Raw genomic sequence first — 26,454 nt, 5'->3', positions numbered from 1 at the left:
CATCACACTAGTTGTCAGAAAATGTAATTAACCAAGATGAATCTTAGTTGGCTTAAGTACAGTTTCCTGCCATACATCTATCTGCTCCACTCTCTGTAGAGTCAGAAGTATGAAATGTTATTGAAATGTGTGGTGTTTCCTGACACTGCTTTGGAAATACCTGTGCTGTATGAGTATTAAAATATATAGTAAAATATTCTCAGTACCTTCAAAATATTCTTAGTTCTCTTAATTTCTAGAGTTAGAAGTAATAATAATTGTGCACACTTACACAGTGCTTTTAAGCACTTTACCTATATTAACTCTTAATTTTTTAAAAAAGCCATTAAGGAAGTGCTCAAATGATGCCAAAACAACAGGATAAAAAGGAGACAAATGAAATCATAAGAAGACAGTTGACCAAATGTTTAGGTAATGAGAAATGGAATTTTTAACTTTAATTCTCTCGTCATTTTTTTCTGATTATATATATATTCTGTTATATATGGCCCATCATTTATAAAATCTTGATATTTATAAAGTAATTAATTTAATTAGCATATGCTCAAGACATGCACATACTGTATGTGTACTTTATACTCTTGCAACTATAATTTAAATTGGATGATGCAATAGAGACAAAGACGTAGAGAACAAACATATGGATACCAAGAGGGAAAGGGAGGGGTAGAATGAATTGGGAGATTGATATTGACATATAAAAACTATTGATACTCTGTATAAAATAGATAACTAATGAGAACCTACTGTATGGCACAGGGAACTCTACTCAATGCTCTGTGGTGACCTAAATGGGAAGGAAATCCAAAACAGAGGGGACATATGTATACATATAGCTGATTCACTTTGCTGTACAGTAGAAACTAACACAACATTGTAAAGCAACTATACTCCAAAAAAATGTTTTTTAAAAAATAAAATAAATAAAAAATAATAAACTGGATGATGCAACAAAATACAAAGAGTAAATCTGGGTCAAAATTGAATTGTACCACCCCTTAAAATTCAACACAGATGACAGATTTTAATTATTTCATTTTCTTTCTTAACCTTTGTTTGTGGGAGAATTCTATCCCTCTGTCTTGTTCTCATCACCTCTTCTTCTGCCTGCTTCTTCCTTGCTTCTCCCTAGGCCATTTCACAAATGTGTTATTTTATGGCACTTTATTCAGACTGATTTGTAAGTTTGGAAATACTGTAAACAAGTTGATAAAGTGTCGATTGTATTGAAGATAAGAACAATTCCAAAAATAGTTGTCTGCCTCTCTGTGTTTTTGTTCTCCCAATAACGAAGCTCACTGTCTTTAATTATAGTTTGAGGCACTGTTGAAATATTTAATCTCTGAGTAATGACTGGATTTTAGTTTCCTAATTGGCATCTGCGTGTTTAGCAAATCTGTGCCAAAGCCCGAATCTGAGAATGAGCACACAATACAAGACATGGACTATATGTAAAACATTTCTGATATCTGCCACCTTAGCTCCAGGGCAACAGTGCTATAACCAAAAAGGGAAAGATAAATATCGTACAGTTTATGATTTCACATTTCTGAATCACTAACCAACAGCCTGCTAAGGTTTATATGTCAAACCCAAAATCCATGTGTGATCAGCACATGAAGTGTAGTGTAACTGTAGCCTCAAAGAAGCCCTTGGGGCTTGGGAACATGTCTTGCTTGCTCTCAAACGGTATTTCAGGTACCTGGGAGTAGTTCCCAGGAGATAAGGTCCCACCCACAACTGGGTGACTTACTGAAAGCCTTCTGAAACCAGCTTGAAAGGACTTAAAGAATAGGTTAGGTGGAGAAGTGATCACCTTGAACTCTGTGCACCAAAATGTCTTTGTGTTTTCCTAGGAGGAGAAAAATCCACAGAATTGACTTGGGCATCTTCCTCCAATTATTGTTAGCGTCTTACTGTTTGAAACAAGATGGCCGACTCATCATCAGCAACACACCTCTTCGGTGAGTGTGTGATACAGATACATGCTGTGGGCGTGAGACCTACAAGCTCACATTCCCTGAATAATGTATGTTTCCTTTGGCAATGTTCATCCAGCCTAAAGTTACACATGAGTGAAGATGGAGCAGAGGGTGGAATTACAGCACCCAGCTGTTCTACCCATTCTGACCTTCCTAACATGAAAGGCCAAATTGTAGCCTGACGACAGGCTCTGGAGGCCAGTAGACAGAACTGCTCTTTCAGCTGTGGAGAAGGAGAAGAGATTCTGATTCTCCAATCTAGTTCCCACGGAGAAAGAGATCCCTGACACGTCTGATAGCAGTGTCTGAAGCCTCTTTCACTCAGGCCAGGGTTCAACAGGCTACCTTAGACACTTCAGAGCTGAATAGTCACCTGGAGCCTATGGCATTCATGGCTCTCTGAAAACAGAAAACTGCTCTCCTTCCACATGTGAATGATAGCCTGTGGGTCTGGGATTGGTAAGGTGATACAGTGAAGGACTAAAGGAGGCCACTCGCAAACGCTGAACCATCATTGTGGTTACTCCATAGGATCAAAACAAAGCCAGCTCCCTCTGTTGGCAGGCCGTGAGATGGTGGTGGAGGCCAGCTGACCATGTTGATGAATGGTCACCCAAATTTGATCTTCACATTGTATGTTGCCCTTCGCAGGCACAACCCAGAACCAGAACATTCACTCTCTTCAAATTCAGATAAAGAAGATCCGATCATGTCCCAGAGCGCTCAGTTCTTTCACTGAATTCTCTCTACTGCTTCGTATATTGGGATTTTCCTCCTTGTGCTATGGAAGAGAAAACTAAAGCTTAAGCAACACACAGGAAGAGGCAGCACCAGGAGGGGAACCCAGGTCTGTCTGACTTCAAAGGTCACGTCCTTTCCACTTCCTCATTTTCCACCCCTCCCTCACCCCCCAAAAGTATAGATACTATAGATAAACAAACAACAATTCTATGTTGTCCATCCCACTGTGGTATTAGCAGGTTCTAAATTTCACTGTGATGGAGCTCATTGGACCAGATCAGTTCTAGGTAGAGCTGACAAGTATGTTGACAACATGAGGCCATAAGATCCCTTGCCCCTTAAGATTCAGTAACTTCACTCTTGGCCAAAGACACTGAGTTGACAATGTTCTTTGGACCCTTTATCATGGCAAGGTATAGTTCTCAACCTGGAGTGAGTGTATAGATTGGCTGGCATTACCACCTGGAAGAGAGTTTGCGTCCTTTTTATGCCCTCCCTCAGTATCTGGAGGCAACAAAGCTGAGGCTGATTTAGCCATATCCTCTCCTCTATAACAGGCTGAAGGTGGAAGGGGGGAAAATGTCCCAAAGAAGGCCTCAGGCATTTGGGCACCCAGTTAATTCTGTGGTAACAACTCAGGGACACGTTGATCCTCTGCCCCCAAAGCTTCACGTCTTCTCCTGCCTCTAGCCTCAATACAGTGTCACTTACATAATTTCAAAAAACAAAAGGAACATAACCACTGATTATTTTTTAACACACATTACATATTAAAAGCATAAAATCATGAATGGGAAAGAAACACAATGAAATTCTTGATAGTAGTGCCTCTGACAAGGGAAAGAGAATAGGGGTGAGGGGGAGGGGAAAAGTTCAAAAGAATTTCAACCACATCTGTTTTCTGTTTGATTTATTTTAAAGGGGAAGGAAAAGATTTGAAATAAGCATGGCAGAAAGTTAACGTGGTCTGTGGGACTGTGAGATTGTGTGCATCTTGGGGTTGGGTGCGTGGAATGGGGGCCTAAGGAGGGGAGCTGAGGCTGCAGGAGGGGCCTTCCTCCCAGAGGGATTGCCCATTAGCAAGTGACACAGTTTGGGAGTCCAGAGATGGCAGGGCTGGACTAAGGCAGTCAGAGTGGTGGGCACGGAGAGAAATGGACGGACTCAACAGAAATTGAGAAGGTAGAAGGGCAGGATTTGGTGATGGATTCTGAGAAGAGGGAACCAGACCAATGCCTGAGTGCTTAGCCCACGCAACAGGGTGGGTCGTGATGGAATACTGACAGAAGCAGGTGAGAATTCCCCGGCGCTTCAGTGGTTAGGATTCTGCACCCTCAGGGCCGGGGGCTGGGGTTCAATCCCTGGTCGCGGAACTGGAATTCCACAAGCCAAAAAAAAAAAAAAAGCAGGAGTGTAGCAAGGAGAATCATGGATTTGGTTTAGGACATATTGATTTTGAGGTATCTTTAAGACTTGCAAGGAAAATCAGGGTACAGTTAACAAGGAAGTGGCAATACTTTGCTAATTGTCAGAGGACCGAAACCTGGCTGTCTCTTCTGTGCCCTTCCTCTGTGATGTGTCCAGATTGCCCCATTCAGGGGCAGCGGTTTAGGGTGCAAAAACCTGCTTTATTACACTGTGATGAATCTTAGATATTTTCTGTCTCTAGATGGGAAAGGTAACCATGCCCAGCTTAGTTACGTTTGCACTAACTTATTGAGGATTGTGTCTGATTTTTCAGTTTCCTCCTTTCCACCCCCAGGCCCGCTAGGCTCTTTCTCTAATTCCAAGTCCTTGCTGATTTCAGGTCCCTTTTGTTGGACTCTGCCATGGTCTGAATGTTTGTGTCCCTCCTCCCAAATTCACATGTTCACGCCCAATACCCAAGGTGATGGTATTAGGAGGTGGGACCTTAGGGAGGTCATTGGGTTGTGAAGATGGAGTCCTCATGAATGGGATTAGTTTTCTTATAAAAGAGACTCCAGGGGGCCAGTTCACCCCTTCCACCACGTGAGGACGCAGCAAGAAGTCAGCAATCTGCAACCCAGAAGTGGGTCGCCACCAGATACCAAAACTGTGCACACCATGATCTTGGACTTCCTGGCCTCCAGAACTGTGAGAAATACATTTCTGTTGTTTATAAGCTACCCTGTCTGTGGTATTTTGTTACAGCCATCCAAATGGACTACGACACACTCCAGGTAAAATACTAAATTCAACTTGTAACTGATTCTTTTCCTCTGCCACCCAGTCTAATATTGACTCCCACTGTCTTGGGTTGGGTTGTCCCAGAATGGGACACTGACGCAGGATTTGAGTGCAACTAGTTTACTTAAGAGGTGATCTGAGGAAGACTGGGAGTGGGGAAGGGAGCCAGGGAAGAGAGGGAAGCCAAGTAAAGAACATTACCAAGCATGTTAGCTCTGTGGTGACTGGAACTGGGGCTCAGTCCTGCTGGGGACTCTGGGAGACAGTACTGAACATGCCTCTGGGTTTTCCTACCCAAGGGGTTAAGAAATGGGGGAGGGGCTTCCCTGGTCGTGCAGTGGTTAAGAATCCGCCTGCCAATGCAGGGCACACGGGTTCAAGCCCCTGGTCCGGGAAGATCCCACATGCCGCGGAGCAACTAAGCCCATGCGCCACAACTACTGAGCCTGCGCTCTAGAGCCCGTGAGCCACAACTACTGAAGCCTGCGTGCCTAGAGTTTGTGGTCCACAACAAGAGAAGCCACCACAATGAGAAGCCCTTGCACCACAACGAAGAGTAGCCCCCACTCGCCGCAACTAGAGAAAGCCCACGCACAGCAACGGAAGACTCAACACAGCCAATAAATAAATAAATAAATGAATGAATAAATAAATAAATAAAATCTAAAAAAAAAAAAAAAAGTAGCGGGGGAGCCTCCACTTCCCATCCGTCATTGGCTGAGGCCAGCTTCTAGCGACATTAATTCCCCAGGATGTCTGTCGGTGGTATGGAAGGAAAGTTGTCAGGCGCAGAATCATGGGTGCTTGCAGTAGCAGCCTTTGGAATGTACCAGAATGCTGAGTGACAAGGGAATGTGTTTCCCACAAAAATTTTTGAGCTTTGTGTAGCAGACTCTGAGATCATCCCCATGATTCCCACTTCCTGGTACAATCCCCTTTCCTGAGTGGGGTGCTTCTAACTACTAGAATATGATGGTGATGGGATGTTAGTCTGTGATCAGGTTATGTTATGTAAGATTCCATTCTTGCTAGCTGTTTCCCTTCCTGGCTTTGCAGAAGTGAGCTGCCATGTTGTAAGAGGCCCTGTGGCGAGGCCCACGTGGCAAGGAGCTGTGAGCAGTCTCTTGGAGATGAGCATGGCCTCCAGCCTACAGTCAGCAAAAAGCTGGGTCCTCAGGCTTACAGCAACAAGGAGCTAAATTCTACTAATGGTGAGTGACCTTGAAAATAGATCCATTGCCAGTTAATCCTCCAGAGGAACCGACGCCTGGCTGACACCATGATGACAGCCTTGCAGAGGGTCAAGTCTATACCTTGCCCACCCAGACTCCTAACCCACAGGGTGTGAGATAATAAATGGGAGTTGTTTTAAGCCACTATAAGTTTGTGGTCATTTGTTATGCAGCATAGAAAACACACACTCCCTTATCCTGTAAGCCCCCAATCTGGGTAAGGTGGCCTCAGCTCCTCTGCTTTACTTATAATCTTTACTCCATGTTCACTGATCAGCAATTCTTTTAGTTAAAAAAGAGTACTGGTTTTTTTTTCTTATTACAAAAATAAGACATGTTCATTCTAAAACATTTATAAAATAGATATAAGCAAAAAGAAAACTAATGAATTTCACTCAACTATTTTTAAGTAAGTTCAAACTTTCTTCCAGGGAGTTTTCTCTGTCTTTGAGTCCTATAATTTATTCTTTTTCAGCTCTGCTGTGAATGAACTTTTACCCAAGTATAAAGTTATAATTAGAAAAGACTGCATTTATATGAATTGTTCTTAAACTTTTCCGAAAAGGAGAACACTCAAAATACCCATGTAATCGGGAAGACGCATTATTCCCAGAGGGAAAGGTTTCCGTGGACACAGCAAAGCCATTGTCCAACCTTTGCTCAGACGGATTCTCCTTCCATCCAAGGAGAAAAGAAGTGCCAAGTGTTTGAGGCCGTTCTTCCTGAATATCTTTTCAGTAAATAAAGGGCTTCCAAATTTAGAATTTAGGTGCTGAGTTTAGCAAAGGAGGAACAGCAGAGGCAGTCTGCATTCTCTGTATCTTCCCTTACTTTTCCACTTTCTTCCTTCTTCACCCAGGACAGCAGTGGAGGAAGACTGTCCTGCAGTCCCTGAGGCTCTCAGTCCCCAGGTGGTAGCCCCAAGGCATTTCCTCTCTTCCCTCTTCCTTTCCAACTGTCCCTCTTTCTGCTGCTCACAAAGCACTTTCCATTCCACCTCCATGTAGCCTCCATGAGGCCACCTGCCATTAGGTGAGGCTCCTTATCTTCCTACCCCACTGGTGTTCCTTTCTGGGGAGGTTTGCCCATGCATTCATCTAACAAACAGTCCTAAAGTGACTGCTGTGTGCTGAGCAATGTGATGGATGACCAAGCATGTGGGCAAGAGGCAGCCTATGCTCCAGGAGCTTGGACCTAGTAGGGAAGTCCAGTGCGTGCACAGGTGACACATGGTGTCCTGAGTGCTCTAATAGCTGCCTGCATGCACATGGGACTGTGGGGGCCAAAGGACAGGAGATGGGGGCTGGGGAAAAGAATGACAGTGGAAGATAGAAGGCCAGATAATACAGAAACACGATGAGATACCACTTCACACTCAGGATGGTCATAATAAAAAAGATGGACACTAGCAAATGTTGGTAAGGATGTGACAAAATCAGAAGCTTCATATGGCGGTGAGAATGTAAAATGGAGCAGACCCTTTGAAAAACAGCTTGGCAGTTCATCAGAAAGTCAAACGTAGAGTTCCCCTATGACTCAGCAATTCCACTCCTTAGGTATGTACCTAAAAGAATTGCAAACACAAAAACTCATATGAGGGAACTCCCTGGTGGTGCAGTGGTTAAGAATCCGCCTGCCAATGCAGGGGAAATGGGTTCAATCCCTGGTCCAGGAAGATCCCACATACTGCGAAACAACTAAGTCCATGCGCCACAACCACTGAGCCTGTGTGCTGCAACTACTGAAGCCCACGCACCTAGAGCCCGTGCTCCGCAGCAAGAGAAGCCACCACAATGAGAAGCACGCGCACCGCAACGAAGTGTAGCCCCCGCTCGCCGCAACTAGAGAAAGCCCGCGTGTAGCAGCAAAGACCCAACGCAGCCAAAAATAAAATAAAAATTAAGAAAAAAACCTCATATGAATGTTTATAGCAGCATTATTCATAATAGACAAAAAATGGAAACAACTCAAATGTCCATAAGCTGATAAATGGATAAGCAAAATGTGGAAACAGATCCATACAATGAAATATTATTCGACTATAAAAAGAAACGAAGTGCTGATACCTGCTGCAACATGGATGAACCTTGAGGACAGATTAAGTAAAAAAAGTCAGACACGAAAGGCCACACATTTTATGATTGCATTTTTATGAAATATCTAGTATAGGGAATTCCCTGGCTGTCCAGTGGTTAGGACTCCGAGCTTCCACTGCAGGGGGCACGGGTTAGATTCCTGGTCAAGGAACTAAGATCCCACATGCCGTGGTGCTGCCAAAAAGAAAGAAAGAAAGAAAGAAATATCTAGTATAGGCAAATACATAGAGACAGAAAGTAGATTAGTGCTTGTCAGGGGTTAGGAAGGAAGGAGGAATGGGGAGTGATTACAGTGGGCACATGGTTTCTTTTTGGGGTGATGAAAATGTTCTAAAATTAGACAGTGGTGATGGTTGAACAACTCTGTGAATATACTAAAACCCACTGAGTTGTACATGTTAAAAGGGTGAATTCTGGGACTTCCTGGTTGTCCAGTGGGTAAGACTCCACGCTCCCAATGCAGGGGGCCTGGGCTCGATTCCTGGTCAGGGAACTAGATCCTGCATGCATGTCACAACTAAGAGTCCACATGCCACAACTAAAAAGATCCCACGTGCTGCAACTAAGACCTGGCGCAGCCAAAATGAATAAATAAATAAGTAAATAAATAAAAATATTTTTAAAAGGGTGAATTTTATAGGATGTGAATTATAGCTCAATAAAACTTATTTAAAAAATAATACAGAGAGATCTTCACCCATTTTCCCCCAATGGTAACATTTTAGGTAACTATAGTACAATATTGCAACCAGGAAGTTGTCATGGATACAATCCATCAACCTTATCCATATTTCACCGATTTTACACACACTTATTTGTGTGTGTGTGTGTGTATATGTGTATTTAGATCTGTGCAATTTTATCACATGGTCAATTGGTGTGACCACCACTAGTCAAGAACACTTCCATCGGGCTTCCCTGGTGGTGCAGTGGTTAAGAATCTGCCTGCCAATGCAGGGGACATGGGTTCGAGCCCTGGTCCGTGAAGATCCCACATGCTGCAGAGCAACTAAGCCCGTGCGCCACAACTACTGAGCCTGCACTCTAGAGCCCGTGAGACACAACAACTGAAGCCCGCGTGACTAGAGCCTGTGCTCTGCAACAAGAGAAGCCACCGCACTGAGAAGCCTGTGCACCGCAACGAAGAGTAGCCCCCGCTCGCTGCAACTAGAAAAATCGCCAGCGCAGCAACGAAGACCCAACACAACCAAAAATAAATTAAAAAAAAAAAAAAGAAAGGGGAGAGGCTGATAATACAGGAGTGAAGGAGTATCTCCTCCATTTATCCAAGACCCTCCCTCCTCTGTCCTCTGTGCCCCCAAACACAGCTCTGCTCCGCCTGACTTTAAGGCCCCCCTTCTCTCAGGCAGCCCCTCCTCACAGTGTCACCTCTCCCCACGCCCCTTACCCCTCAGCCTAGAGTAAGCCACGGCTCCCTGCTGTTGCTTGTGCCCAGGTGCCCCCTCCTACCCTGCCCACATCCCTGGGGACGGTCTCTCCATCAAGCCCTAGTGGTGCTCAGCAGCCAGCTCCCTCTGCCAGGACCCTGGCTCACGCATCCGATGAGGCCAGCCCCCGGAGCATGCCAGAGGGACCCAGATCACCTAAACCGAGGGGATACCCAGTTCTCTGAGCCCGAGGAGGCAGGTGAGGGTGGTCCAATGGAGATGTCTGCAGGTGGGAGCCAGTGGAATTCACACCCAATTCCCTCAGTTTCCTTGGTCAACTAGGAGGCAGTGACTGTGCAGGCACTAGAGCTAGAGACTGATCACTCCTTTTCACAAACATGCTTCCAGAAAAAATTAGTCTTGTTCTTTTCTGAAGGATAAAGCCTTTTCTCTGCTCTTTATTTAGGCTGCTGAGCACAGCTGGGTTTTATTATCACAAAACTAAGAAGGGGTTAAGGACCTCGACGCTGGAACCAGGCTGCCTAGTTCGAATCCTCATTATCACTGTTCTGTGACGTTGGACAAGTAAATTAGTCTCCATGCCTTAGCTTTCTCATCTGTAAAACGGGGATGCTAATAACAGGATTTGCCTCCTAGGTTTCAGGAGGATTAAAGGAATTAACACATGGAAAGCACTCAGCATAGTGGCTGGCCATATCATGTGCACTCAGTACACGTCATCTATTCTCACTGCCGGGAGAGGCAGGGAGGGTGAGGGACTGCAGAAATTATTAGAATAGCCCGGGCAAGGAAGGAAGCCCTGAGGCAGGTGAAAAATGCTGAGAAGAAGAAAGATCCCAGCTGAGGTGCATCTCATTCGTTCTAAGACTGTCCTCGCGTGTTTACCATCTGCTAGGGATTGCTAGGAGCTGGCACCACAGCCATGAACTGCACAGTTTCCATCCACACAGATGGGGTTATGAAAGTGCGAGTGGGTCCAGTCTTCTGGCAGCCCAGGGACGGGGACGGCATGCTGCGCCAGGCCAGGTGATTTGGGTCACGAGAGACCGGTACCTGCTGGAGTTTGCTTGGCCCAAAGAGGGTGGGCGGGCGGGAGGGGTCATGGGGACACAGCCGGCAACAGCATGTTCTTAGATTCAAGAGCAGGAAACACGGTGCAGCAGCAGGAGCCTTAGGGGACCGGATAGACCCCAAGGGAGGTTGCTCTGCTCTCCCAGGGCTTCTGGTTTCTTCAGCTCCGCCTCTCCTGGCTGGACTGCTCACCTCTCTCTTGACCAGTGTCTTCTGCTTAATCTTCTCTCTAACGGCCACTCTTATCTACAAAATGATTGCAGCTGATTCACAGCATAGCGGGTGACCTCGCAGTTAGATACCCAACCCGGTCCATCAGCAGTGGGCAGGCTGTCCTTTCATCTCAGCAATCTCATTATGCAGTTAGTATTCCTGCACAGTTAGTATTCCTGTACAAAGTAAGTTTGCATTTTCATTCTTATGTTGCAGTGTCAAAGTAAAAACAGAAATTTGAGGTGATTTTGTTGAGGTTCCTTGTGCTTCATCAGAACTTCCTCCAGACACAGAGGGACTGAATGAAGGATGAAAACGGTGGTCCACGCTTTTCCGTCCACTTTCTCCAACTTCCAAGTTCTCCCTCTTTCCAGAGCCTTTTTCCTACCTCTGTTTCAAAATTATGTCATTCTTCTGAATTCTCTCCTGGTTACTCTCGTGTCTCTGCCCTGAATTTTTTTTTTTTTTTTCCTTTTTTCTTCCCCACCCCTAACATTTTGGTGAAAATTTTCAACAAACAGAGAATTTACACCTTGATTCAACACTTCATCTCTGCCATATTTGCTTTCTTCTCTCTCTGTCTCTCTCCCTTTCTCCCTCTCCTTGTAGAGAATAAAAACAATCTCCTATATAACTCCAGTACCATTACTGCACCCAATAAAATTAACAGCAATTCCATATCATCTAATATATTGTTCATATTTAGGTTGCCCCGATTGTCTGCCCTAGCTGTTTGACTCTGTACTCCTAAATCTTCCCACCTCCAAACTACATTCTGTCACTTAACCCAGCTGCCCTCTTCTTCATAGTGAAAATTCTCTTGGTAGAAACCAAGGAAGGTTAAGTTAACCACGAGAAAAGGCCAGAGGACTCTGGGATAAGATGTCCTATCTGTATCTCCTAATGTTCTGCCTTGGGAAAGGAAAAGTCAGGCCATTTCTTTGGAGCTCTGTCCACATTCTGCATCCTTTGTCACGCCCTGTAGAGTTTCTAGTTTGCAGGTTTGCGTAATCAGTGGTTCACAGCTGGCTTGCCTCTGGCCAAAGGAAGTTCTGATGAAGCAAAATCTCAAGAAGGTATGACACCTATGTTTGTTGTCTCAGGAATGGTGGTCAAGTCTAGGTCAAGAGAGGGAGGGTAATGTGGGTTATTCTAGGCTAGGATCAGTCTGTGCCAGAGATGAAGGGAAACCGTGTGCCAAAACTCACAGGCCTCACATGGATATCACCAACCTTCTTGGGTGTTGGGTGGGCCTTGGCAGCCTGGAAATCAACTGCCCCATGAGAGAGGCTGAGCTCTCACTGACCTGCCCAGCTTCTCCAGGAAGTTCCTCCCTGGAACCAATCATGAAATGAGTAAAAGTGCCTTGTATAAGAAGGAGATATTGTCTCACAATTCTGGAGGCCAGAGTCTGAAATCAAGGTGTGGGCACAACTGGGTCCTTCTACGGGCTGTCAGGGGAGGATCTCTCCCAGGCCTCTCTCCCTTGGCTTGTAGATGGCCGTCTTCTCCCTTTGTCTCTTCACCTCCTCTTCTCTGTGTGTGTGTCTGTCTCCAAATTTCCCGCCCTGATAAGGACACCAATCCTATCAGGTCAGGGACTCACCCTACTCCAGTATGGCCTCATTTTAACTAATTACATCTGCAAACACCCTATCTCCAAATAGAGTCACACTCCAGGGTACTGGGGGTAAGGACTTCAGCATGTAGATTTTGGGGTGAACACAATTCAGTCCATAACAAAGTGATTCGACCCTGATCTCTGATGGGAGAAGCCTGAGGGCCAGCCAGTTGTACATGAAGGGATGATGCTTAGGAAGTTATTTCATTTTAATCACACAACAACTCTAAAAGGAAGGGAATTCAAGTATCATTTTACCGATGAGAAAGCTGAAATTTCTCAGCAAACTTACTTCAGACAGTGTGATGAATTGGGCCATTTCTATGGATGGCTAATCTCAACAATTTTTCCTAATTTTATTCTCAAAAACTAGTCTTTTTTTTTAAGTTTAGACTTTGTGGGTACCTTCATGTTGACCCTATGTACCCACTAGAGCACTAAGCTGAACTAATAACTAAAAGGTTTGGGACTGCTAAGAGAGATCATAATAGAGTGATGGAATTATGGGTGGATTTTTCCTTTCTTGATCTATTATTTCTTTTCCAAATGTTTTTCTAATGTAGGACTGCTTTGTAATTAATTTTTTTCATTTAAAAATTTTTTAGGGACTTCCCTGGTGGTCCAGTGGTTAAGAATCCGCCTTCCAATGCGGGGGACGTGGATTCGATCGCTGGTCGGGGAGCTAGGATCCCACATGCTAGAGGTAGCCCGTGCTATTGCCAGTCTCTGGTAGGGAAAGAAGCGATTAGCATCATCTACTGCCCCTGTGAATGTTGTCTTCAGGTCTAATATTTAGGAATTTGCTCAGACTGACTCTTGGTAAGCATCAAATCTCAGGCATCAAAGAACTCTGGTCAATAAATTCCTAGAAAGCCTCCTAGGCAAGTGGCCATGAACACTCTTCTATTAGCAGAACCACCCTAAGGAGAAATCCAGAGGCGAATCAAGGAAGAAAAAGCGAAAGTCCTACTGTTCCCTCACTTAGCAAACAATATTGTCCAGTATGTGACATTTGTCCTCAGTGTCTTCTCCTTTCTTTTTTTTTAAATTTATTTATTTATGTATTTATTTTTGGCTGTGTTGGGTCTTCGTTTCTGTGCGAGGGCTTTCTCTAGTTGCGGCAAGCGGGGGCCACTCTTCATCGCGGTGCGTGGGCCTTTCACTGTCGCTGCCTCTCTTGTTGCGGAGCACAGGCTCCAGACATGCAGGCTCAGTAGTTGTGGCTCACGGGCGTAGTTGCTCCGCGGCATGTGGGATCTTCCCAGACCAGGGCTCGAACCCGTGTCCCCTGCATTGGCAGGCAGATTCTCAACCACTGCGCCACCAGGGAAGCCCTCCTTCCCCTTTCTGAATTTCCCTCTAAATTTCCAGCTAATCTCAGCACTAAGAGTAAGTCACCAGCCCTCTGAAGGCCTTCCTCAGGCACAACCCTGAGGCCCACTCTCTGCAGGCAGTTCCCCGTCTGAGCCCTTTCTACATGGACTCATGGGATCAGGGTCCTAAGCACACAGACACCCCTACCCTGCCCCCCTTTCCCCAGCAGTTTCTGTGACTCTGATTTAACCTATAAACTGAGGGGGAGGGGAGGGGATGTTTTTCTGTGGTCTTTAATTCCAGTACGTAATAAATTATGCCCATTTAAATTAATCCTTTAATAAATGAACAAATGACTGAATCAGTCTTCAGGACATTCAGCAATCCCTTTTAATGAAAACTTAATTTGGAGTGTATGTAACAGTAGTAAGAGAGAGAGCGAGAGAGAGAAAGAGAAAGAGAGGGGTGGGGCGGGGGAGAACAGAAAGCAGCAACGGCAATGAGCATCTGGCGTAGTCTCCAGGCACCATCCTCGCTGCGCTGCCTAACGCAGGGGCCGGGAGGAAGGCTCTTTTCCAGGACAAACTCGGTGAATGCGCTGGGAGAGGGGAAAAGTAGCAGAATGTCATCATCTGAATTCCACCAAAAAGCTTCTAAATTATGGGTAAGGCATTGTAATGCTTCTGTACCAGTGTTTATGTTAGTTAGGACTTGCCTTTGTATAGAATGATGACACCACCAACAGAGAAGTTTCTGGAACAGGACACTTGCTCAAAAGATTCATTGTTTTAGCCACAGGAGGGTATCGATTTTATTTGGTCCCCTGACAGCTTGCACCACCCTGGGACTAAGGCACCATGGGTGGCCTTGAGTCACTGACAATACAGTGCCTGGAGGGCTTCCCTCCAAAAGCCCTGTAACCTGATTCACTTTTGGCTTACAGCCATCACTGCCAGTTTACGTGTACATACGTGTCCTGGATCTGCAGGAATATTCCAATTTCAAATCCTGTGTCCTGTTGCCAGACCATAAGTCAGGCCATGTATCCTGGGGTTTTTAGTTCTAAAAATTCTCATCATAATGTCATATGGTTCTAATTGTACTTGTAAGAGTTTTTTATTAAAAATCTTTCCACTATAAAAAAATATAATCATATTATTAAAATTCTGCAAAACTAGGAAGAAAAACATAGCACCCATAATACCGCCATCCTGCTGTATAGGTATATATACCAGTGTATAATTTCCCAGCATATTACCAAAATAAATACACAATTTTATATTCTACTTTCTCCAACCAACATTACATTTTTTTAAAAAACATTGCTAATAAACATTTTTAAAGCATGCATTTTAATGAAAGGGTAATATTTCATTCAGAAGATTACTAAAATACATTAATCATATTTATATTTGTTTATAATTTTCACTGTTAATAAATCCACAATATATACCATTGTGATACATTTTCTATATTTAAAATTTTTCTTTAGTTTAGTTTTTACAAGTTGAATTCCAGGCTCAGAGTATGAATATGCTAATGACTCTCAATACATATTGCAAATTGCTTCCCAAAAGAGTTGAGCTAACATACACAACCATCAGCAATGCATGAGGGTATCTGTTCCACGTCATCACCACCAACAAACCGATGTGTTGAGGTGAAGTTTTGGAACAAATCTCATGATAATTTCATTGAGTAAGGGCCCCCGGTTTTAGAAGGGGAAGTACAGGTACAAAATGGATTATAAACAGATGATATACTACGATGGTAAACTGACAAAGGTTATCTTTCAAGTCAGATGAGTAGGAAAAAATAAAAAGCACTTAAATGATGCTCTAAACCACAATTTCCAATGATGTGTCTGAGGACTGCTAGGAAACAAAACTATGGCAGGCAAATAAACAGCATGCAGCAATCCCAATTAGGGGAGCTTTTTCAGAAGAAAAGTCTTTTGGTGGATTTGAGTCTGAAGCCAAACTCCAAACAGCTCCAGGCACACTGCCTCATACGAAGGGTCGGATTTCTATGTAAATACCTTGGAAAGCATTGTTGCCACACACTGGTCTTTTCAACGCTACTTATGGATGTAATATATGGGAACGACTCTATTATTTTCTAATACAACAATAAGTAGTGGCTAGATACAACTAAACAGCAATTCATTGACAAAGGAAGGGGAAAATAGTATTTACAGGGTACCTACAAAGAGCCAGGCCCTTCACATTGGTTTTGTCCATTTAATGGGCTTGGATCAAATGTGCTGGCCCTTCAGCCTCACTTGGCAGCTCTGAAAACCATATTCCAGGGGTACAGAGTGACTAAGCTTGGGCTTCTTGGCTGGGGCTCCCCAGGCTCAGGCACTGCACCTCTAAAATGATAGAAGGGTATTTACTAAGTACTAGGCTAATAGGCTAACTGCCGATACATGGTCAATGGTTGATATTCACCCTCTTTACTGGTTGACTCTTGCATTTAGATGCTAATCTCTGAAAATTACTACAGCTTTTAATAGTAAGCGTTATGGTTTACATTCCAGATTTTAGCAACTTATTGTGATGTTCTTAGTATATCTGCATGACACCCTAGAAAAACTGACCAATTCTTAGTAGGTAAAAATATTATGAAATGTGGCCATTTGAAAGATTTTCAAGGTAAATTTCCGATAACTGTGACTAAAGTTTGCAAATCATGTGGGCAGGAAAGCATGGGCTCCCAGATCTGCAACTTGCTAGTCCTGCCTTCCTTAGCCTGTTTCCTCATCTGTAAATGGGGCAGAATAATATATACTTATTATTATTTGAGAAAACATATCTAATGTACTCAGCACAGTGCCTGACATACCATAAATGCTCAATAAATATTATCTATGTTTATTATTATTGTTTTACATGATGATGATGATGATGGAGCCCATCAGATGAAAGCACAGGATAAGCAGGGATGTGTAATCCCTTAGACTTTGATACAATCAAATCATTAAACTATTTTTGCTAAAAAGCTAAATTCCTCTTGATTAGGGAGGTGAAATTGACTACATCTTTAAGTATAAAAAATATGCATTCCTGGGAATTTCCTGACAGTCCAGTGGTTAGGACTCCACACTTCCACTGCCAAGGGCTCGGGTTCAATCCCGGGTCGGGGAACTAAGATCCTGCAAGCCATGCAGCGCGGCCAAAGATGATAATAATAATAATAAATATGCATTCCTGAGGTCTCCTCATGAGTTTCTTTACCTTCAGTCTTTTTTTTTTTTTAAGTGTCTGGTACTTCGTAGATGCTCAATTGTACTTGTTGAATAGAGATAAATTTTTTTAATTGGGGTATAATTGACATGTTACATTATATTACTTTTAGGTGTATAACAAAATGATTCAATATTTATATCCTGTCGATCCTTGAACAACTCAGGGGTTAGGGGTAACACACCCCGGCATTCAAAAATCGGCGTAGAACTTTACAATCGGCCCTCCGTATCCACAATTGCACATTCGCGGATTCAACCAACCACGGTTGTTTTAGTACCGTAGTATTTACTATTGAAAAAATCCGCCTATAAGTAGACCTGCACAGTCCAACCCCGTGTAATTCAAGGGGCATCTGCATATTGCAAATTGATCACCACAAAAAGTGTACTTAATACCTGTCACCACACATAGTTACAAAACTTTGTTTCTCGTGATGAGAGCTTTTAAGATGTACTCTCTTAGCAACTTCAAATGTGCAGTACAGTACGTTTAACTGCAGTCACCATGTTATACATTATATCCCCATAACTCATTTATTTTATAACTGGAAGTTGTGACCCCCTTCACCCATTTCACCCACCCCACACACACACCATGCCTCCAACAACCCATGCCTCACCTCTGACAACCACCAGTCTGTCCTCTGTACATAGGAGCTTGGTTTGGGGGTTTTGTGTTTGGGGGTTTTCTTTTTAGATTCCACATATGTGAGATCATACAGTATTTGTTTTCCTCTGTCTGATTTACCTCACTTAGCATAACACCCTCAAAGTCCATCCATATTGTTGCAAATTCTTTGCCTTCAGTCTTAACCCTCTCAAACTCACCACTCACCCTGCTGCCAATGTGATATTCATACAAGAAAACCTGATCATGTCTCTTCCCTAACCCTCCCCACAGCCCAAGTGTCTTAGGCTGACAGACAAGGCCATCTAGGACCAAGTCTCTGGTCATTCTCCAGCCTCCTCTCCTGAGACTTCCTGTCTTGATATATGTGTCCTGGTTTCATGAAAATGCTTGCCTCACTACCTTTACTCATACTATTCCCTCTACTTGGAACACCCTTCCATCTCTTCTTCACCTGCTCTATTCCTACTCATTCTTCAGGGCTAATTCCTATTTTTTGTAAAAAATGCCAAAAGAAAAGTTTGCATATGAATATCATGTTTATGCATGTTAATGTATAAAAGAAGTCAAAATATTTGAAAATACAAACTGTTAGAAGTAGTTATCTGTAATAATTTTCTTCCTTATAAGAAAATATTTTAAATATTTTTAAATGTTGAAAATATTTTAAAGAAAGTTTAGGTGTCACCACTTCCCAAATGCTCCCTGACCCTGAGGTTTCCTTGGTGCTCCCACAGAACTCCTGAAATGCCTCGAATGGAGAACACATCACACCGTGTTGAGATTATCCCTTTCTCAATAGGACAAGGGCTATCTTTTTGCCTTTGTAGCAAGTGCCTAGCATAGTGCCAGGCACACAGTGGGCACTCAATAGATGCTTGTTGAACCGACCTGAATTGCCCTTGTTCACACCTAGTGAGCAGCTAGCAGATCCTGGGCACACATTTGCAAGAGGCAAACCCCGGAGCAGAGCCATTTTTCTGTGTCTGCCATTCCCAGTCACTCTGACAGGAGCCGTGGGTGCCTTTTCCCAGTTTTTGCACTTCCATTTTTTCTAACTATAGAAGTAATACAGTCTCACTATAAAAATAAAAATTTGGAAAGCATATACTGCAATAAAGTAAGAAAAAAAAGATCTATTCAGTCCAAATAAATACTATTTTTTAACCAGAATTATTTAAATCAATGTTTTTCAATTTTCTTTTCCCATTTCCTGGCACATATATTAACTTCTAAGTTTTCCCAGCACTGGTCTGATTAGGAAATGGAGGGAGCCTATGCCCACGCATGAAAATTTGTAGGGGGCAATAGTGCATATAAAAGATATTTAATAATCTTTGTATAAACCATGTTTAATGCGTCGGGGTTTCTTCATCTCCTAATAAGTTTAAGGCACCTAGGGAGAGAAACTTTGCCTCTGAAATGACAACAGATCTCTCATCAGTGAATCCTGGTAACTAGGTGTCAAGAAGCTACTTTTGGTGTTCAAGATAACCCAGAGGCAAGGAAAAGCCGATCACTCTTGGAGGAAACATAAACATATCATTTCAAGATAACTGAGTCATATATAAAGTCAGGAAGAGCCTCCTCCATAGAATAAGGGGAGTAGCAGCAGGGTGTCCTTGATGACCTCCAAGGGTCATCAGAGAATATCCAGGGAAGGACACTACTCACAGGCCAAAACATCACCTAGGCAGAGTCAGTCTCTCTCTCTCCCTGTCTCTCTCTCTGAGATGTTAACACTCCTATGGATCCAGCATAGAAAGATCTTCCTCCCTCCTGATTCTGCAATTACTGTTCTACCTCAGAGACTGGGGGACATTGTGGGGCTTCTAATAATGTGGTTATTGCTTAATTAAGCTTCTTCCTAAACCTTATGTAGAAGTACTGGGCCCATACTATGTCCTGGGGGGGACGCTGACTAGCTACCTAGCAGGGGACTGAAGCTAAACAAAGCATGACAAATTCTCTAAAGCTAAGCTTCATGCTTCAAAAAAGGTTACAGTTTTCCCACGTGTTTGGGAACTATTAACACAGCTACTTTAAATTGCAATGATACATAGTAGATCATACCTTTTGAAAGCAGTAAAGACAGGTTTGACACAATGATGGTCATTTGTGGAGCCCGTACTCTGTGTCAGGTGCTCTGTATTTATTCTTTCTGATCCTTAGTGACCTGGCAAGGTAGGATTATTATTACACTTTAAGGTAATTTTGCTCATTTTACAGACAAGGAAACTAAGACCCAGAAAGGTTAACGCTCCATTGATAAGTGGCAGAGCTAGGATTCAAACTCAGTCCTGTTTGACTCCAAAGTCCCCTCCCTTCCTACTTGGTCTCCTTTGATCCTGGCTGTGCCATGGGTGTCAGTCATCATTGGGTAGGTTCTGCTGGGGGAAGGACTAAGTAGGAATTGAACTCAGATAGCGCTGTCAAACCTCACAGCACTGGCAGGATGTGACAAGGACTCCAGACTGCTTCCTGGGGTAGTTTCTCGGCAGAATATTTAGGAGGGAGAACAGAGTAATAACCTCAGCTATTACGGCACTTCGCCATGACGGTGGAGGGTTCTAAAGGCCCCAGAAGAGACCTGAGAGGGCCTGGAAACTCCTCAAGTGTGGAGATCTTACATGGAACACTTTGCTTTCTAGAAAGGGTAAGATGGGTGTGGCAAGAGTGCCAGCAGACACCAGCCCTGCCAGCCCATTGAAAGGAAGCCAGATTCAGTTGCTAAAGAAACTTAGAGAAGCTTGAGCAATGGGAGCTGGGGTCATGGAAAGTTGAGAGAAATATCCCCTTAGCATGCGTAAGGGTTGTTAGACTTAGGAAATAAAAATACAGGAGGCCCAGTTAAATTTGAATTTCAGAAAAACAACAAAATATTGTTTAGTATAAATATGTCCCAGGCACCATTTTATCTGGAAACCCTAGCCGAGCTGAGCTTGAGTAGAAAGAGTTCCCTCTATGAGGGGACAGTGTGTCCAGGATGGGTCTTGCTGTTGGTGGATGTCAGTGTTGGAAGCGGTGTTAGGGAAACTTACTGTCTCAACAGGGAGCCATCTGAGCCCTAAGCTCTCTCATTCCAGCCCAGGGTAGGACAAGCCATCTAAGAATACAGCAGAGGTGCATGAATTTTTAGACTGAGGTGACTTAGAAATTTTCCTTTCCAGGTAAAGACTTCATACTTAAGGTTTGATAACATATGTTCCATAATTTTTTTTAATATATCTTTATTTATTTGGCTGTGTCGGGTCTTAGTTGTGCCATGTGGGATCTCCGTTGCCACGTGTAGGATCTTTTTAGTCGTGGCACGCAGGATCTTTAGTTGCAGCGTGCACTTAGTTGCGGCATCTGGGATCTAGTTCCTTGACCAGGGATCGAAGCCGAACCCCCTGCATTGGGAGCGTGAAGTCTTAGCCACTGGATCACCAGGGAAGTCCCCATGTGTTCTATAATTTAAATTCTTAATATAATTGGGAAAAAATAGTCTATTGAAAAGAAAAAAATCTTAATATACTAGGGATGTTAACTTGTCTGGTATTTGAGGTATTCTTATAAATGCTAGGAGTGAGAAAGGGGATTATAGAAGAAAGAATTTACTCTCTTTTTTTGATACTAGAAAAGGGGAACACCACTGCTTGAACCATTAAAAAATGGTACCAGGCAGTTCAGGGTTCCCTGGTAATTCAAGTCCTTGTCCTTCTGACAGGCAAGCTCTATAGAGTAGAACATTCTGTCTGTCAAAGGAAGCATAACTCCTCTTTTTCCCAGAGGAGAAGGTAGTACTTTTTTTTTTTTTTTTGGCTGCATTGGGTCTTTGTTGTTGCACATGGGCTTTCTCTAGTTACAGAGAGCAGGGGCTACTCTTCATTGTGATGCGCAGGCTTCTCATTGCGGTGGTTTCTCTTGTTGCGGAGCACGGGCTCTAGGTGCGCGGGCTTCAGGAGTTGTGGCGCACGGGCTTAGTTGCTCCCCAGCATGTGGGATCTTCCCGGACCAGGGATCAAACCTGTGTCCCCTGCATTGGCAGGCGGATTCTTAACCACTGCGTCACCATGGAAGTCCCAAAGGCAGTATACTTCTTGAACCTTACTTTTCTTTGACCTTGGACAATTAATCCAGTTCTTGGAAAAGGGGGGATTTTTTAAAAAGAGAGAATCCTCTTTTCTTTTAAAGGCTTTTTATGAAATAGAATTTTCTCACCTGTTTATTAATACTTAGCAAGTATCAAGATCGTTATATTAGAATGTTGGAGTTTGAAGGAAGGGGTTGGGGAGTGTCTCAAAGGCTGTTTAATGTCCAACAAGCTTCACCAGGTGCCATTTATATGTATGAATTCACAATGGTTCAAAGGCCTGGCTCTGGACCTTGTGGTCTTAGAAACCACTTAACCTCTTGGCCGTCCTTCTTCAGGGCAGACCTACACCAACTCACTTCACCAAGACTGATGTAGAACTGGGACACCCATTTATTCATTTACAAAGAAATGTGACAATCTCCTGGATACTGGGGAAGGCACCTCCAATCTACATAAGGAGCCCAACTGCAATCCCAAGGCTGCTTGGTGAGCAGAAAATAATGATAAGAATAGATGCCATTAGTCATTTAATGAGTGTTCAAAATTTATAAAACATTAATAGTGGGCTTCCCTGGTGGCGCAGTGGTTGAGAACCTGCCTGCTAATGCAGGGGACGCGGGTTCGAGCCCTGGTCTGGGAAGATCCCACATGCCGCGGAGCAGCTAGGCCCGTGAGCCACAACTGCTGAGCCTGCGTGTCTGGAGCCTGTGCTCCGCAACAAGAGAGGCCGCAATAGTGAGAGGCCCGTGCACCACGATGAAGAGTGGCCCCCACTCGCCGCAACTGGGGAGGGCCCTGGCACAGAAACGAAGAACCAACATAGCAATCAATCAATCAATCAATCAATAAATCTTTAAAAAAAAAAAAAACATTAATAGTGACAGTCAGCCCTGGTCAAAAGCACAATTCATCCTCACAACTTCACCATGAGAAAAATATTTACCTTCCTTATACTGATGAGAATACTGAGAAAGATATCATAGCTCATTAACTCTAAGAGGTACATTTTTTCTCAGATGTGAATATCCTGCAAACAAAATACATTTAAAACTTGGTTATAAAACTCTATAAACTATGGTCATTTCTTGTTTATTTATCCATCAAATAGTTATTAAGTGTCCAGCATGGACTGGGTACTATGCAAGTTGACAGGGACAGAACAGTGTATAAAATATCAAGGTCCTTGCTCTCATCAAGTTTACAGTCTAGTTGGGGAGACCACTAATCAGCAAATGAATCAAAACATCAGCTTGTGAGAACTGCTGATGGAAATAAGCATGGAAATGTGACCGAGTATAACATGAGGGGTGGGGGGCAAGGAAGACAGGGTGCTTCTCTGAGGGGTGACATTGGAACTGAGACCTCAGAGCCATCCAGTGGTCTTCACTCTGGGCTATGTAGGTACCAGGAGATAGGTCCTCTCAGCCCTATGGCCCAGGGCTCCTGGCTGTGAGCAGCCCCTTCCAAGGCTCCTTGGAGGGCAGCCTGAGAGGCATGGGTCTGACCTGTGCCCCATGGTTGGCACAGAGCTGAGCAGATAAGCGGTGCCCACGACCCACTGTTCCATGTGATATGCTGAGCACAGCCCAGGAGGTGCTCTAGCCCCTCGTCCCTGCTTTAGTTCTGCAGCAGGGAACATTGCCCGTCATGCACAAGGAGACAGAGGAATACCATGCCAGGTGCCCAAGGAGCGTTGGTGTAGCCCAAAATGCAGCCAGTCGGGGCTGGGGACAAGGAGGCTGAACAGGGCTGCTGGTGCAGATTTGAATTTCTGTCCTCCTACCAGGTACTTCTCACTATTTTAGACTCTTTTTGGTGGTGACCAAGGCACCTACAGGGTGACTGCTTAGCAACATGTACATTTTGCAAATTTGAGCTGTATCATAATTTTAAAATACCTGACCTTTAAAAAGTTTAATTAGATTCAAAATCCATTCACAAGAAATTCCAAGTTTACATTTGTCAATGAAAGAAAGGCAAGAATTTTAAATATATAACTTCAACAGTTATCACTTTTTTGAATGACTGAAAACAATTATTTTGAAGTTTTTCAGTAAGATCATCAAGAATTTGAAGAGCCCTTCATCCTAAAATCTTGATCAGGAATGGCATGTGGCCATTTCAAGTATAAAACCTGATATAAAAAATTATGCTCATGGATGTAAGCTCAACATTTCCCATTAAAAACTTTGAAAACATTTTATTTGGGAGTTTTACACAAGTTTGATATTTATTATCTTCTTTAAAATGTAATTATTTTCTCTCATAGTGATTATGTAATATAAAAATATATAAGGAAAGTTTTAATCAAGTTCTATTTGAATCGCTCCAAATCCCCTTCACTTTTCCTCAGTGTACCGTACAAAGAGGATCTTTTTCTAAGAGACATGGAAAAGTGGAAAAGTTGCCTTAGAAGATGAGGGAGCCAGCCTTGTGAAAAGTTTGGGGAGAGCGTTCAAGCTGCAAAACACAGTGAAATGACCCTCAGGAGGGAAGAGCTTGAAAGATAAGGTAGCAGGGCTGGAGCAGGATACCACCAGGGAGGGGGAGCAGGATGCCACTAGAGAGGGCAGGGGTGATGCTAGGCCCTGCATGTTAACCAAAAGCAGTGGGAGGCCTCGGAATGCATTTACACAAGGGTGTGACTTAATCTGATTTACATTCTATAAATCTAATCTCTGCATGCAGTGTAGAGAATGGAATACAGAGGTGCAAGAGTGGAAAGAGAAAGGGCATATAGGAAGTAACTGGGGGCCAGGTGAGAGGTGAGGAGAGGAGGAAAGGAGTAGGTCATTCTGAGAAGCTTTTCAGAGGTAGGACCAATAGGACTATGGGAGTGAAAGAAAGGGAGGCTTAAGTAGGATGCCTACACTTTTTGGTTTGAGCAGTTAAGTAAATCATAATGCCATTTACTGGGCGACACTGAAGGAGGGACAGTTATGGAAAGAGGACTGGGATCCAAAGTCTCAGGACATAGTTTTCAACAAAGGGCAAATAGAATTATAGATGATAAGAGATTTAATGGGCATATGAATCATTTATCTGGCTCCTACAATACATACTGAAATATCTACAGGTAAAATGATGTAAAGCCTGCAATTTGCTTCAAAATCATTTGAGTGGGGGAAGTAGGAAGAATGAGTACAGGTGTAGATGAAACACAAGATTGGTCATGAGCAGATCATTTTTGAAGCTAGCTGATGGGTACCTAGAGGTTCATTATACTACTCTCCTTTTGTGTATGTCTGACAATTCCATGGGACTGGATGAGATCACCTAATATTCAACAAATGGGGACAGCCCCACACTGGGGGTGGAGTGGAGGTGGCAGTGCTAGTGCAGTGGAAAGAAAGACATAAGACCACTGCTGTCCTAGAGTTGACATTCTCTGGGGAAGAGACAGATAACAAGCAAGTAAACAAATATGACAGATTTAAATCAATGTGATAAAGAGGAAGGGTGATGTGATAAAGTGTGCATGGGTACTGCAACTGAGTGGCCAGAAGCAACAGCTCCTTGAGGCAGTAATCTTTGCATTGGACTGACTCATGAGCTAAACAGATATCAACAGTGGTGCTTTTAAAGTCCTTTCCATTCTACTTTTTAAACTTTTACTCATAAACAAATCTGAATTAGTGACCATAAGCTTTCTACTCTAGGGAAAATGCTTTAACTTAAAAGCTTTTGCTCCCCTCCTCTCCACTGGTTTTTTTTTTTTTTTCTTTTTTTTTAAAAATTCATTTGGCTGCACTGGGTCTTAGTTGCAGCATGCAGGATCTTTAGCTGCAGCATGCAGGATCTAGTTCCCTGACCAGGGATCGAACCCGGGCCCCCTACATTGGGAGCATGGAGCCTTAACCACTGGACCACCAGGGAAGTCCCTCCATTGTTTTTTAAACTCCAAATTTTGAAGCCATTATTAGCCCAAGAGTTCTAGAAGTAGAGCCAATTCAGGACTGACCCTGGTACCCCCTTTAGAATCCCTTTTTGCCCTGACAGCTTTCCTTCCCCCATCATCTGACTTTAAAGTCCTCTTCTCCCTTCAGCTACAGTTTTTGCCACTCTTAGGACTCCAAAGGACCTCTTTCCTTCCCTCTTCCAAGTGCTACTTCCCTGTGCAAAGCAATGCTTCCAGAGATCATAAGCCCCATGAGGGCTTGTGTTGTTCACCGCTGTCTCCCAGCACCCAGAACAGTGCCAAGCACAGTTAGCACCCAATAAACATTCACTCAGTGAGAAAACTTCCAGAAGCCACTAGGTAGGTAACCAGGCACCTACCTAGGTGCTAAACGTACTTGATCCTACAACTAGAAAAAACTTGTGGCCTATCTTCACACAGATAAATATCACTCCTGTTTTACAGATGGACAGCTAAGTAGGTTCAGATAATCCAAGATCAGAACTATTTCACCTAAAATAGTCTTTCCTGTCCTTAGAAATATTTTGAAGACAAAAAATAGAAGCTATGGAAAAATCTAGCATATAGAGAGAACGTTACCAGTGTCATTGAACATTTCTTGAAGATATGATGAATTTAATTGATATATAACAGCCTTCCTGGAAAACTCCTGGAAAAAAAACCAACAAATATTTTGGTTTCCTCAAAACAAAACA

At 43.4% G+C, this 26,454-nt stretch overlaps 1 long non-coding RNA gene across 1 annotated transcript; it reads right to left on the bottom strand.

Annotated features, from left to right (window-relative positions):
• Window positions 1-14,316: 14,316 nt before the first annotated feature.
• LOC137761602 (uncharacterized) lies at window positions 14,317-26,398 on the bottom strand. Its single transcript, XR_011073432.1, has 3 exons — window positions 26,339-26,398; window positions 19,836-19,938; window positions 14,317-14,485 (listed from the first exon to the last, which is right to left on the bottom strand). It is a non-coding gene; the product is annotated as an uncharacterized lncRNA (long non-coding RNA).
• Between the last annotated feature and the right edge of the window lie 56 nt (window positions 26,399-26,454).

This window comes from Eschrichtius robustus, chromosome 3 (assembly GCF_028021215.1).
Source record: "Eschrichtius robustus isolate mEscRob2 chromosome 3, mEscRob2.pri, whole genome shotgun sequence".
In the NCBI taxonomy this organism is placed as follows: Eukaryota; Metazoa; Chordata; class Mammalia; order Artiodactyla; family Eschrichtiidae; genus Eschrichtius; species Eschrichtius robustus.
The sequence above is the reverse complement of the archived record's forward strand: the minus strand, read 5'-3'. Positions and strand labels throughout refer to the sequence as shown.